Source organism: Mobula hypostoma, chromosome 21, assembly GCF_963921235.1.
Source record: "Mobula hypostoma chromosome 21, sMobHyp1.1, whole genome shotgun sequence".
In the NCBI taxonomy this organism is placed as follows: domain Eukaryota; kingdom Metazoa; phylum Chordata; class Chondrichthyes; order Myliobatiformes; family Myliobatidae; genus Mobula; species Mobula hypostoma.
This window is the reverse complement of record NC_086117.1, coordinates 4,457,264-4,472,700: the sequence shown is the minus strand read 5'-3', so window position 1 is coordinate 4,472,700 and position 15,437 is coordinate 4,457,264. Positions and strand designations below refer to the sequence as shown.

At 45.3% G+C, this 15,437-nt stretch overlaps 1 protein-coding gene and 1 long non-coding RNA gene across 8 annotated transcripts in view; one reads left to right on the top strand and one right to left on the bottom strand.

The window, feature by feature from the left end:
* Positions 1 to 2,253, bottom strand: part of zbtb26 (zinc finger and BTB domain containing 26) — a 70,408-nt gene extending 68,155 nt beyond the window's left edge. Inside the window, exon 1 of the mRNA XM_063073327.1 lies at positions 2,126 to 2,253. The gene's annotated coding sequence lies outside the window, so the exon portion shown is untranslated. The remainder of the gene's footprint in view (positions 1 to 2,125) is intronic.
* LOC134359750 (uncharacterized) overlaps positions 1,312 to 15,437 on the top strand; it is a 134,737-nt gene continuing 120,611 nt past the window's right edge. For 2 of the 7 annotated variants that reach the window (XR_010021193.1, XR_010021192.1), the window contains exon 1: positions 1,317 to 1,847. This is a non-coding gene — a long non-coding RNA (uncharacterized LOC134359750). Of the gene's footprint in view, positions 1,848 to 15,437 lie in introns of all 7 variants that reach the window. The other 5 variants (XR_010021194.1, XR_010021196.1, XR_010021195.1 and 2 more) reach the window with 5 other exon arrangements.

Here is a 15,437-nt window from a genome sequence, read left to right as displayed (position 1 = left end):
CAAAGGAATATGTGGAAGAGGTAAAGGTCTGAGGAAGAAAAACATCTGATTGGAGACTTTGGATAATGGCAAAAAGGGAAGGAAGAGAGGCACCTTAGGGAGGTAATGGACAATTGAGAAGAGAAGGGTTGAGAGGGTAATCATAATGGGAATAGGTAAAAAGAAACACTGGAGGAAGTTAGTAGGTCAAACAGCATCTGTGAAAGGGTTTACGACACAGGATGCCCACCCAAAATGTCAAATATCCTTTTGCTTCCACAGATGCCGCCTGTTCCACTGAGTTCCTCCAGCAGTTTGTTTTCTTTAACTTATCAGTTAGTCCCATTTAAAACTCCTTTTCCCAAAAAGGAAATTGTACAAAACATTTACTCCAATTCTTTCCACAGATGCTGCCTACCCTGATGAGTATTTATAGTATTTCCCATTTCACTTTAGATCCCAGCGTCTGCAGTTTTGCTTGCTTTACGAAGGTCCATTCTCTCCTATGCTACCAAACACAGGAATAAAGTGAGTATTTCCTCACATTTCTCCATCAGTACAAGCATTTCATGCAGCATCACTCATTTAAAGAGAAAGTCACACTTTTCCACTCGAGGAGTTAAGATGGTAATTGACAATTGAAGCTCATACAATCAATACCACTCATTTAAAAAGCACAAAATATTTTATGATCTGTAGAATATTTATTCTCCCCCAATTCCACTTAAATAGCATCCCCTTCTTCCCTAAGCTTTTGAGATTTTAAGCACCAAAATATTCCCTTTTCCCTTTCCAATGCAAGTGTAAAACTGCCACATTTCTAGAAAACCACAACAGCACATGCACCAAATAGATGAAACTGTTTACAAGCCATTTCACATGGGGAAATGAGAAGACATGTTTTTTTTTGTAGTGTGCACATGGTGATAAAGAATGCTTTAAATTATTTTAAAATGTAATGCAAAAAAGGGAAAGTCACTGCTGTAATCACAACATATTAGAAGCGGACCTTTGTTTTTTGCAAAGCAGCCTCCAATCTCAGATGCAAATTAGTATTTATAATGAGGGCAACTGCTTAACATAAAACTCAAATATTTAACTACATACACAATAATTTTTATTACAATTCCCTGAATGAGTTTGAAATAGGTGCGAAGTAACAATCTGCTCTTAATGCCAAACTAACAAATTCATTGGAACGATGACAGTCGTTTATACAGGGCCTCTTTTTAATTACCCACGTACTTAAACCACCATCATCTACTTGTACTGAAGTGCCACATTTCAGTATTTTTAAAACTGTTGCACACTGTGCTCCACAGGACTAACTCACATGTGCAAAATCTGGTGCTGAGACACACCGAGATAATATATCCGGCATTTGAACAAAAAAAAAACAATGCCCAAAGCACAGAGTGATTTGAAAGGAAGCTTGGGAGGGAGAGAAAGAGTTTGAAATGTTGGCGTTGCACACAGGTAAAGTGCAGAAACAAACAGGGACATTCCACATATTAAATCCAACTACTTGCAAACCCGAACTAAAAATAAATCAAGAACGACTCAGAATAACTTATCCCGCATCTGCCGTGAAACATCAGACGGCTAGAGGTCCGGTTTATGGCACCGATTGGCAAGTCACTAATGCACAACGTCTGGATGATTGCGGGGTGAGGACAAAAGGGTGGAGGGGTCCGAGGTGAGACGGTGGTCCCGGGGTGGTCAGCTGCGGCCTGGCCGGCCCCCGGCCCCGGGCCTAGTGCCGGGCGGATGGAACAAAGCCAAGCCTGCTGCAAGGCCGGTCTCCGAGCGCCGGGTTGGGCTGCCCGCTCGTCCCCACCCGAACTACGGCGGCCCCGGGTTACAGAGCGGTAAGTGGCCCATTTCCTTCACCTCACCCCCACAAAGCCCCGCTTGATAATTATGGGCGAGGGGGGGGTCTCCGGGTTGTTGTTGCCGAGGAAGGTTCTAGTAAAGGCCGCGGCCCCGGGAGACCACCCCCCCCCCCCCCCGCCGCCCACCCCTCCATCCCTTTCCCACCCCCGACTCCGTCCCGCCGCCGCCATTCCTCCAACCCCCCTCTCCGATATATCCCCCACCCCCGCCGCCGCCGCCGCCGCCGCCGCCGCCGCCGACCCGCTCACGGTACCTGCCCCCCGCCTCCGGATTCTTCAGGCGCCGCGGCTTCGCGGGGTCGGCGCGCGCACACTCGCGCCGGGTCCGGGCAGTGGGCACGAGAGGGGGAGAGAGAGCGAAACGCGCACTCGCGACGGCGGCCCGGATTGCCCTAGCTAGGGAGCAGGAGCTGTCAATCAAACCCGTCTTAAAGGGGCCGCACGTTAGAAGTCCCCTCTCCCAAATACCCGACCTCCCCCGTACCCTTCCTCTCTATCTACCCCACTTCTACACCCTCTTCCCTTCCCCACCTCCATCCCCTCCCTATCTCATCCTCCTCTCCCCGAAAGTCGTCCTCCTACTCAGACCCTCCCTCCCCTCACTATCTGATCCTCCTCTCCCCGAAAGTCGTCGTCCTCAGACCCTCCCTCCCCTCCCTACCCCTTCCCTTTCCTTCCTCACCCCTCCTCTTCCCCTTCCCCACCCCTCACCTCACCGCTTCCTCTTCCTCTCCTCCCCACCCTACTCCCACTACACACCCTCCTCCTCTCCTCCTTCATCCCCTCCCCTCCTACCCTTCTCACTCCCCACTCCCATCCTCCTCCTTCTCTTCTCCTGCCCTCCATCCTCCCCTTCACGCCTCTCCCCGTACCATTACCTGTAACTCATCTCTCCTCAACCATCTCTCATACCCCTCCCCCTGCCCCTCTCTCTCCATGGTCTCTGCTCGCTGCTTTCCCCATCCACTCTCCTCACATCCATCCTCCCTATCCCTTCCCTTCCTCTTCCCCCCTACTTCCCCAAACATACTTCTGCATTTCCAACTTACCCTCCCCAACACCCCTCTGCAGACAAACCCCCACTTTTGTCAAACTCCACCCAACCACCCCACTAAAGGATAGTGAGGGACAAAATTGGTCCTCCAGAAGATCAAAGTCGTCGTCTATGTGTGGAGCCTCACGAGATGGGGGAGATCTTAAACAATTTTTTGCATCAGTATTTACTCAGGAAACTAGCATAGCGTATATGGAAGGAAGGGAAACAAGCAGTAGTGTCATGGAACATATAGAGATTAACGAGGAGGCGGTGCTTGCTGCCTTACAGCGAATAAAGGTAGATAAATCCCCCGGGCCTAACATGATATTTCCTCCAACCTTGAGAGAGACTAATGTAGAAATTGCAGGGGCCCTGGCAGAAATATTTAAAATGTCCTTAGCCACAGGTGCGGTGCTGGAGGATTGGAGGGTAGCTCATGTTGTTCCGTTGTTTAAAAAAGGCTCCAAAAGTAAACCGGTTAATTGCAGGCCAATAAGCCTGACATCAGTAGTAGGCAAATTATTGGAAGGTGTTCTGAGAGATCGGATATACAAGTACTTAGACAGCCAAGGGCTGATTAAGGATAATCAGCATGGCTTTGTGCGTGGTAGATCGTGTTTAATGAATCTTGTAGAGCTTTTTGAGGAGGTTACCGAGAAAGTAGACGAAGGAAAGGCTGTGGATGTTGTCTACATGGACTTTAGTAAGGCCTTTGACAAGGTCCCACATGGGAGGTTAGTTCAGAAAGTTCAGACACTAGGTATCCATGGAGAGGTTGTAAACTGGATTTGAAACTGGCTGTGTGGGAGAAGACAGAGAGTGGTAATGGATGATTGCTTATCAGACTGGAGACCTGTAACTAGTGGTGTACCTCAAGGATCTGTGCTGGGACCATTGTTGTTTGTTGTCTATATCAATGATCTAGATGATAAAGTGGTAAATTGGATCAGCAAGTTTGCTGATGACACTAAGATTGGAGGTGTTGTGGACAGCAAGGAATGTTTTCAAAGTTTGCAGAGGGATCTGGACCAACTGGAAAAATGGGCCAGAAAATGGCAGATGGAACTTAATGCAGACAAGTGTGAGGTGTTGCATTTTGGAAGGACAAATCAAGGTAGGACATACACAGTAAATGGTAGGGCACTGAGGAGTGCAGAGGAACAAAGATCTGGCAGTTCAGATTCATAATTCCCTGAAAGTGGCGTCACAGGTAGACAGGGTTGTAAAGAAGGCTTTTAGCATCCTGGCATTCATAAATCGAAGTATTGAGTATAGGAGTTGGGATGTTATGGGGAGATTGTATAAGACATTGGCCAGGCCAAATTTGGAGTATTGTGTACAGTTCTGGTCACCTAACTATAGGAAGGATATCAGTAAGTTTGAAAGAATGCAGAAAAGATTTACTAGGATGTTGCCAGGTCTTCAGGAGTTGAGTTACAGGGAAAGATTGAACAGGTTAGGACTTTATTCCTTGAAGCGTAGAAGAATGAGGGGAGATTTGATAGAGGGATATAGACAGTAAATGTGAATAAGCTCTTTCCACTTAGATTAGGAGAGATAAATATGAGAGGACATGGCTTTAGGGTGAAAGAGGAAAGGTTTAGGGGGAACTTCTTCACTTAGAGAGTGGTGGGAGTGTGGAACGAGCTGCCATCTAACGTGGTAGATGCGGTCTCACTCTTAAGTTTTAAGAATAAATTGGATAGGTACATGGATGGGAGATGTCTGGAGGGTTATGGATTGGATGCAGGTCAATGGGACTAGTGGAATAATGTTTTGGCACAGACTAGAAGGGCCATTCTATGTAGTGTTCTATGGTTCTACTGCTGCTCCCAGTTGTATTGAAACTCACACTGTCCCGTTGCATGAGTCACAGTAACAGCTCTCGGGGGTGGGGGAAGGCAATTGGACATTGCCAGTGGAACTGAGCGTGGGTTAGGTGCCACAGTAGTGGAACAGTTTGCACGACACTGTTACACCTGCAAACATGTGAGTTTCCACTCTCTGCATAAAATCTTACCCCTGATATCTCCTCTGTACCTACTTCCAAGCACCTCAAAACTGTGCCCCTTCATGCTAACCATTTCAGCCTTGGAAAAAGTCTTTGACTATCCACATAATCAATGCCTCTCATCATCTTATACACCTCTATCAGGTCACCTCTCATCCTCCACCGCTCCAAGGAATAAAGGCCGAGTTCACTCAAACTGTTCTCATAAGGCATGCCTCCCAATCCAGGCAACATCCTTGTAAATCTCCTCTGCACCCTTTCTATGGTTTCTACATCCTTCCTCTAGTGAGGTGACCAGAACTGAGCACAGTACTCCAAGTGGGGTCTGACCAGGGTCCTATATAGCTGCAACATTACCTCTCGGCTCTTAAACTCAATCCCACGATTGATGAAGGCCAATGCACCGTATGCCTTCTTAACCACACAGTCAACCTGTGCAGCAGCCTTGAGTGTCCTATGGACTGGGACCCCAAGATCTCTCTGATCCTCCACACTGCCAAGAGTCTTACCATTAATACTATATTCAGTCATCATATTTGACCTACCAAAATACACCACCTCACACTTATCTGGGTTGAACTCCATCTGCCACTTCTCAGCCCATTTCTGCATCCTATCAATGTCCCACTGTAACCTCTGACAGCCCTCCACACCTCCAACTTCTGTAGAAACATTTACCGAGAGCAATCATGGTCATGGTCATGTCATACGACATGGCACATAATGAAGATGATGATGATATTGAAACATATAGTGAAATGTATTGTTTGTGTTAACAACCTATACAGTCTAAAGGTGCTGGGGTCAGTCCGCAAGTGTCACCACACATTCATGTTCAACAGAATAACTCAAGCAACAACAACAAAACAAACTGCTTTCCTCCCACCTATCTGCTCACACACAAAGACAGTCATCCAACCCCAGAACAGGCCACCTCTGAGTCCAGCCCCCAGTGGATTTGCAGACTCGCAAACCCAGGACAGGTAGATGGATAAGAAAGATCTAGAAGAAAATGAGATAAATGCAGATGAGTCTGGCTTGGATGAGCATTTTGGTCAGGATATTCCAGTTGGGTCAAAGAGGCTGTTCCTCCACTCTATGACTCCACTGTGCTTCCATTCTGTTGGATTCTAATGTTTTTAATCCAACGTTTTTTCGGAAGTCAAGTAAGTGTAAGGGGTTTCTTTTTTTTATGTCACTGCGTAGTTTAATTAAAATGGCTTCTTTGTTAGGTTATAATAGAAAATTGAAAGGGCTTCTTTGTTATGTTAACTGCTGAGAAAGTCCTCCCACTAGCAGTTTGTTAGGATCACATTACTGATAAGGTGTTACGAACCAATTAGGATAGTTGTTATGCTTTTGACGTGTCTGTAAGTTATTGTATGCGCGGGGTTTTGGGGAGAAGGCGGGAGAGAGAGACAGAGGATGGACCAGGTGCTGTGAGTCCGCTAACGGGGTTGGACCCCGAGCAGGAGTCCGGGGTCCAGGGTGTTTGGCGAGGAGAGGAGATGGAGCGGACTCGTGTGGAGCGTCTGGTCGACCACCGTTGTTGGTCCCAGGTGGCAGGTCGAGGTGGTCTGAGGGGTCGCAGGGTGAAGAAGGAGGGTCCTGAGCTCCAACTGTTTGTGCACGAAGAGATTGAACTTTGATAAGTGTGGCGCCTTTTATTTTCCTTTTATATTTTATTCTCTATTAATTATATAGTTCCACTAATATGTGGTGTATTGTCTGTTACTTGGGTGGGGTGGGGTACATCACACAGCATCCACACAAACTAATTACCCAGTTTGGCGGGGCCGAGGACTGTTTCCCTAGACGACAGCGAACCAAGCGACCCCGAGGTTGGTCAGGAGGGCTACATAAGTGCCACAAAACTCATTGCTTCACAATTGTTTTATTAAGTGCTAATAGAACAAAGAGAATGGGACATGGGCGAAGCAATGTCTAGCGGGGAAGGGAAAGAGTAAAGACGTAAGAATAAAGATGTGCTCATGTGTTCAGCTCTTTTTAATACCATAGATAAGAAACATTCCATTCAAATTTGTTCTCGTATGGGGGTGGGGGTGGTGGCTACTGCACGGGACCAAAAGAAGCTACAGAAAATTGTAAAATTAGTCAGCTCCATCTTGGATACTTGCCTCCATAGCCTCACCTCTGCCCCTCTGACTCTCAACACAGGTACCCCTCAGGGCTGTGTCCTAAACCCCCTCCTTTACTTTCTGTATACCCACGACTGTGTCACCATCCACAGCTCCAATCTACTAATTAAATTTGTTGATGATACTACATTGATTGGCCTAATCTCAAATAATAATGAGGCAGCCGACAGAGAATTCATCACCCTGACACAGTGGTGTCAAGAAAACAACCTCTCCTTCAATGTCACAAAAACAAAAGAGCTGGTTGTGGACTACAGGAGAAATGGAGACAGGCTCACCCCTATTGACATCAATGGATCTGGGGTCGAGAGGGTGAACAGCTTTAAGTTCCTCAGCATACACTTCACCGAGGATCTTACTTTGCCTGTACATACTGGCTGTTGGGGAAGAAAGCACAACAGCGCCTCTTTCACCTCAGACGTTTGAAGAAGTTTGCCATGAGTCCCCAAATCCTAAGGACTTTCTACAGGGGCACAATTGAGAGCATCCTGACTGGCTGCATCACTGCCTGGTATGGGAACTGTACTTCCCCCAGTCGCAGGACTATGTAGAGAGTGGTGCGGACAGCCCAGCACATCTGTAGATGTGATCTTCCCACTACTCAGGACACTTACAGAGACAGGTGTGTAAAAAGGGCCTGAAGGATCATTAGGGACCTGAGTCACTCCAACCACAAACTGTTCCAGCTGCTACTATCCGGGAAACGGTACCGCAGCATAAAAGCCAGGACCAACAGGCTCCGGGACAGCTTCTTCCACCAGGTCATCAGACTGATTAATTCACACTGATACAATTTTTTTTCTATGTTATATTGACTATCCTGTTGTATATACTATTTATTACAAATTACTATAAATTGCACATTGCACAGTTAGATGGAGATGTAACGTAAAGATTTTTACTCCTCGTTTGTGAAGGATGTAAGAAATAAAGTCAATTCAATTCAATACCCATGACTTCTTCAAGGAGCTGTGCCTCAGAAAGGTGATGTCTATTATTAAGGACTCCCATCACCCAGGGCATATTCTCTTCTCATTGTTACCATCGGGTAGGAGGTACAGAAGCCCGAAGGCATACTGCGCCTCAAGAACAGCTTCTTCTCCTCTGCCATCAGATTCCTAAATGGACAATGAATCTATGAACTCTACCTCAGTTTTTTAAAATATGCATTATTTCTGGTTTTGCACTACTTTAATCTATTCAATATTTCTATACTTGCTGAAATATGTATGTATTTATTTATTTATTTCCTTACTGTATAATATTGTATTGCATTGAACTACTGCTGCTAAGTTAACAAATTTCACGACTCATGCCGGTGATAATAAACCTGATTCTGACCAATCAGAGAGCCCCTATTCCATAACGTGTTACCAGAGAACTTTCTAGAATGATACAATGAACCGTAACCGCTAGGGGGCACACTGAGCAATTGCATATGCATACTGCGACCACTAGGAAACATATTGAACAGCTACATGTTTATAGATAATTATATAAAATACTAGTAGACAATTTACTTTTAAACTGCAAAGTCTGGATTAAACAGAGTAATCCAACATTTACCTGGGATAATGTATCTGCCTCAGCCACAACCTCTGGAATGAGCTGCCGGGGGGAAATGTTTGTGCTGAGACAGGTATGTTAAGAATGTTTAAATGGTACTTGGACAGATACGTGGATAGGAAAGGTTCAGGTGAATATGGTTCATATTTGGGCGGATGGGACTAGGTGAGATGGGAACCTTGGTCAGCATGGATCGGATTGGCCAAATGGCCTGTCTTCCTTTTGTATGACACTATGACACTGGTGGGACCACATTATATAGAAAGGATGAAACTACTGTTGGAAGCATTTTGGAGGAAGATTACTAGTCAATACTGTACCTACAATGGGTTGGGGTGTCCAGGGAGGTTTAGCACCTCTGGTGAAGGGGGCTTGTTGTGTCCATTCTAGGAGAAGCTCACTCACCTTTGGTCCCCACCAGACACTCAGCTCTCACCTGTGGCTCTAAGTAGCTGTTTTCATTCAACAGCAGCCACACCCTGGTACACCGCTTCAATAGGTTGGCTGAACCAGGTGAGGGTAGCTGGTGGCTTCATACCCTGGTGAGACAGGGACATATCTGTCATAGCATGTGAAGTCAGCTCTGGTGGACTGGACTGGAGATCAACAGTGACATCCAATGGCCAGGAAGGCAGTTCTGCCACGTTCCATAGAGAGGGAAGGGCTTAATAAGGCACAGAAGAATTCATGGTCATCCATTGCAGCCAATAAAGACCCCAGTTGTGAATTTAGAACTCTGAGGTCAAGGGAGTGGAACAGCCCCAGTGCAACAGCTTTTCCACTTTAAAAGCTCTCTCACACAGGTTCCCTGGTATCATTGGATATGAAGGACAACCACCAAGGAGAATGGGTAGGTTCAATAAGGACCGTTCAACATTGTCTACTAACACCTTTGGTCCACAACATACCCCAGCCTGCATACAAACTCCCAAAGCAAATGCAAATCCCAGAACACAGATCACTGAGCACTTTCTACCTCATACCCAAGTTCCCATGCTTCACCTGAACTCCAACACAACCAAATCTCTGCCCCTAGTTCCGAATCAGAATCAGGTTTATTTTCATTGACCTATGTCATGAGAATTGTTGATTTGTGGCGATAGTGCAATGCAATACCTTAAGATTACTACATTATTATATGAAATATATAAAATATAAATAAGTTACACAAAAAGTGAGCAAAATATTGAGGTAGCATTCCTGAGTTCATGGTCCTTCAGATACCTAATGAGAGAAGGCAAGAAGCTGTTCCTAAAATGTTGAGTGTGTATGTTGAGGCTTCCTGATGGTGAGGGTCCTTGATGATGGATGCTGCCTTTTTGATTTTCTTGATGATGTGGAGTCCATTTTCCATGATGGAGCTGGCTGAGTTTACAAATCTTTGCAGCTTTTACTAATCCTGTGCATTGGAGCCTCCATACCAGATAGTGCTGCTCTCCACAGTACACCTGTAGAAATTTGCAAGTGTCTTTGGTGACAATACCAAATCTGCTCAAACTCTTAATGAAATATAGCTGGTGGCATGCTTTCTTTGTCATTGTATCAATATGTTGGCCCCAGGACAGATTTTCAGAGATGTTAACAACCAGAAAACACACACACACTGCTGGAGGAACTCAGCAGGCCAGGCAGGATCTATGGAAAAGAGTAAACAGTTGACATTCCGGGCTGAGACCCTTTGGCAGGACTGGAGAAAAAAAGCTGAGGAGTAGATTTAAAAGGTGAGAGGGGGGGAGGGGAGAGAGAATCACAAGGTGAAAGGTGAAATATGAAGAGGGAGGGATGAAGTAAAGAGCTAGGTAGTTGATTGGTGAAAGAGATACAAGGTTGGAGAAGGGGGAGTCTGATAGAAGGCCATGGAAGAAAGAAAAAGGGGGAGGAGCACCAGAGGGAGGCGATGGGTGGACAAGGAGATAAGGTGAGAGAGGAAATGGGGATGGGGAATGGTGAAGGTGGGGGGGGGGACATTACTGGAAGTTCAAGAAATCGATGTTCATGCCATCAGATTGGAGGCTACCCAGATGGAATATGAGGTGTTGTTTCTCCGACCTAAGTGTGGCCTCATCACAACAGTAGAGTAGGCCATGGATAGACATATTGGAATGGGAAATGGAATTAAAATGGGTGGGCACCGTGATATTCCACTTTTTCTGATGGGTGGAGTGTAGGTGCTTGGCAAAGCGGCCTCCCAATCTACGTTGGGTCTCATCGGATTTCCAGTATCTGCAGGTTTTCTCTTGTTTGTGATTTAACATCCAGGAACTTGGTTATCCCAAATTTGCCGAAAATCCCCCAAAAAATAGGCACCACAGTAGCGTAGCAGTTAACGTGATCATAGTGGCTATTAAGGCCTGGGGCATTAGTTTGAAGTTAAATTTTGATGCCACCTGTAAGGAGTTTGTATGCCTTCCCCATGTAATGTATGCATTTCCTCTGGTTGCTCTGGTTTATTCCCCCATTCCAAAGACGTACCGGTTAGTAGGTAAATTGTCCCGCGATTAGCTAGGTTAAACAGGTGGGTTGCTGGGCAGCAGCGCTCTTTGATCCAGAAGGGCCTGTTTTGCACGGTATCTTGAAACTATGTTAAAAGAAAATTCAGGCTCGAGCCGGCACATAAACCCCTGGTTGCTGCCAGCCTATGGCATGCTTGTATGGGAGAGTGAGGAGGTCATCGATCGGAGTTACAGGGGAATAGACGCCCAAAACATGTAGGGGGAGGGTAGCTGGGTGACTGTCCGGAGAAATGGGATGGTGAATAGGCAGTTAGTGCAGAGCGCCCCTGTGGCCATCCCCCTCAGTAATGAGTACAGTATACTGTTTTGGATACTGTTGTGGGAGATGACCTCCCAGGCCAGGTTATTGGCACTAAGCAAGGGTCTGTGGTGCAGAAGGGAAAGGGAGAAGAGGGGAGTGGTAGAGATAGGGGACTCAATAGTCAGAGGAAAAGACATGAGATACTGTGGATGTGAGCAGGACACTCAGATGGTCTGTTGCCTCCCAGGTGTTGGGTTGTCTCTACAGCATTGCGGAGGGTGAGGGAGAACAGCCAGATGTCTTGGTGCATATTGATACCAATGACATAGGAAGAAAAAGCAAAGAGGTTCTGAAGAGAGAATTTGGAGGGCTAGGCAGAAAGCTGGCAAGTAGGACTTCCAGGGCAGTAAATCCTTGTTTGCTACCGGTACCACATGCCAGTGAGGGTAGAAACAGGATGACTTGGCAGATAAATGTGAAGCTGAGAAGCTGGTACAGGGGTCAGGGCTTCAAGTTCTTGGATCAGTGGGATCTTTTTGTGGGGGAGGTATGATCTGTACAAAAGGGAAGGGTTGCGCTTGAACCCGAGGGGGATTAATACTCTCGCAGGCAGGTTTGTTAGAGCTGTTGGGGAGGGTTTAAACTAATTTTGCAGGGGTATGGGAACCAGAGTGAAGGGACTCAGGATAGGCAGATGGTAATAAAGCAAAGACAGCATGTAGACAGATGGTCAGGAAGGGCAGGCAGATGATAGGATAAAACAGCAAACAGTACGGTGAGGGATGGAGAAGCAAAAAGGGTAGCAAATACAGGTACTCAAGGTGTTATATCTCAATGCACAGAGTATAAGAAATAAGGTGAATGATCTTGTCGCTCTTTTACAGATTGTTGGGTACGATGTTGTGGCTATCACCGAATGATGGTTGTAGTGGGGAGCTGAATGTCCAAGGTCACAAGTTGTATCAGATGGGTCGGAAGGTAGGCAAAGGGGTGGTGTAGCTCTGCTGGTAAAGAATGGCATAAAATCAACAGAAAGATGTCACCTAGGATCAGAAGATGTTGAATCCTTGTGGGTTGAGTTAAGAAATTGCAAGGGTAAAAGGACCATGATGGTAGTTATACTGTATACAGGCCTCCAAACAGTGGTTGGGATCTGGACTACAGATCGCAACAGGAAATAGAAAAGGCATGCCAAAAGGGCAATGTTATGAGAGTCTTGGGAGATTTTAACATGCAGGTTGATTGGGAAAATCAGGTTGGTAATGAATCTCAAGAGAGGGAAACTTTTGAATGCCCATGAGATGGCTTTTTAAAGTAGCTTGTCGTTGAGCCTACTACAGGATCAGCTATACAGGGTTCAATGTTGTGTAATGAACCAGAGGTGATTAGGGAGCTTAAGGTAAAGGTACCTTTGGGAAGCAGTGATCACAATATGGTTGAGATCAACTTGAAATTTGATCAGGAGAAAGTAAAGGCTGATGTTGCAGTATTTCAGTGGAGTAAAGGAGATTACAATGATATGAGAGAGGAGCTGGCCCAAATAAATTGGAAGGAGTTGCTGGCAGGGATGACAGCAACAGGAATGGTGTGAGTTTTTCAGAAAAATGAGGAATGTATTCCAAAAACGAAGAAATACTCAAATGACAAAATAGTACAACCGTGGCTGACAAGGGTAGTCAAAGGTAATGTAAAAGCAAAAATTAGCTGGACGATAGAATCATTAGGAGGGAAAAGATGAAATATGAAAGCAAGCTAGCAAACAATATCAAGGTGGATAGAAAAATATATTAAGTATATTAAAAATAGAAGAGTGATGAGAGTGGATATAGGACTGCTAGAAAATGAAGCCAGAGAATTAATAATGGGAGACAAGGAGATGGCAGATGAACTAAATCATCAGCGTTGGGGCTGCTTCTTTTTATGCTGTATATATGAGGGAGATGATGGAATAGGTGGGCTTCATTGCCAAGTTTGCAGTTGATACAAAGATTGTTGGAGGAGCAGGCAGTGTTGAGGAAACAGGAAGGCTGCAGAAGGACTTATTCAGATTAGGAGAATGGGCAAGAGAGTGACAAATGAAATACAATGTTGGAAAATGCATAGTCATACACTTTGGTAGTAGAAATAAATGTGCAGACTATTTTCTACATGGGGAGAAAATCCAAAAAACTGAGATGCAAAGGGACTTAGGAGACCTTGTGCAGAACAACCTAAAGGTTAACTTGCAGGTACAGACAGTGGTGAAGAAGGCAAATGCAATGTTAGCATTCATTTCAAATGTCTGGAACACGAGAGCAGGGATGTGATGCTGAGACTTTATAAGACACTGGTGAGGCCTCACCTTGAGTATTGTGAACAGTTTTGGGCTCCTCATCTAAGATAAGATGTGCTGGCATTGGAGAGGTTCAGAGCAGGTTCACAAGAATGATTCCGAGAATGAAAGGGTTATCATATGAGGAATGATTGATAGCACTGTGTCTGCACTCGCTGAAATTTAGAAGGATGAGGGGGAATCTCGTTGAAACATTTCCGTTGTTGAAAGGCGTAAACAGGAAAGATGTGGAAAGCATGGTTCACATGGTGAGGGATAGTAGGACAAGAGGGCACAGCCTCAGGATAGAAGGGTGTCCATTTAAGAAAGAGGTGCAGAGAAATTTCTTTTGCCAGAGGGTGGTGAATTTGTGGAATTTGTAACCATAGGCGGGTATGGAGGCCAGGTTATTGGGTGTATTTAAGGTTCTTGATTAAAATGACATCAAAGGTTATGGTGAGAAGGCCAGAGAGTCGAGCTGAGGATGGAAAATTAAAGGATCTGCTATGATTGAATAGCAGACCAGACTCAATGGGCCAAATGGCCTAATTCTGCTCCTATGTCTTATGGTCATATGCTTCCCCAAGTGTGGGGTCACAGCCTATAGCAAGAAGTCTCTCGCTCTTTCATAAATTTACCAAAAGAAAGTGAATATCCACAATGAAAATGGTGGTTCTGAAAGTGCACCTTTAAATCCCCCCTCCAGAGTAAAAACTGCAGAGAGGATCAATGGGGTCTCTGTCCCCCTTTTTGTAACATTTACTGGGAGCATTGTAGACAAAGGACCCAAAGCATTGTTGAGGATCCCTACCACCTATCCTGCAATCTCTTTGACTCACTACCCTCAGGAAGGAGGTACAGGAGCATCAGGACTAGGTCTGCAGACTGGGTAACAGCTTCTTCCCTCAGGCTGTGAGACTAATGAATACCCTGTCACCACAGAGTTCTTGTCACAAGGACAACAAGCTGTTTACAGTTTACCTGGGCTGAACACTACATGCATTTTGAATTATATTTTATTAACTTATTTATTTTATTCTATTTTGTTTAGAGATACAATGCGCATTAGGCCTTTTTGTCACTTCAAGTCACGGGAAAGCCGTACAGACTCCTCACAGGTGATGTCAGAATCGAACTACGAATTCCGACACCTCAAGCTGAAATAGTGCTGTGCTTTATGGTACTATTTTGTTTTATGTGCTGTATGATATATGTTTTGAGAGTACACCATGATCCAGAGGAGCTTTGTTTCATTTGGTTGTAGATATGTAGAGTCAGGAGACAATGAACTTGGAATTGGAATTGAATTGACGGATTACAGTATGCATTCAAAGAGTGATGGAAACCCATCAATGAGGTTACAATAGTGATCACAATGTACATCTAACAAGCAAACAAAAAGTTGCTTCAGATTACAACGGAGTTAACGCAACTTCCATGATGGTAATGTCAAACAGGTTGGTTGTTACCGCACCTTCCTGCGTAAGTGGGGAATTGTCATCATGAATATGTGCCGCGTCGTACAATGTGGACGATCGTTGGCTTATCTATGACCATGATTGTTCTTGGCAAATTTTTCTACAGAAGTGGTTTGCCATTGCCATCTTCTGGGCAATGTCTTTACAAGACAGGTGACCCAGCCGTTATCAATACTCTTCAGAGATTGTCTGCCTCACGTCAGTGATCGCATAACTAGGACATGTGTTGTCCATGGCTTCACATGACCCTG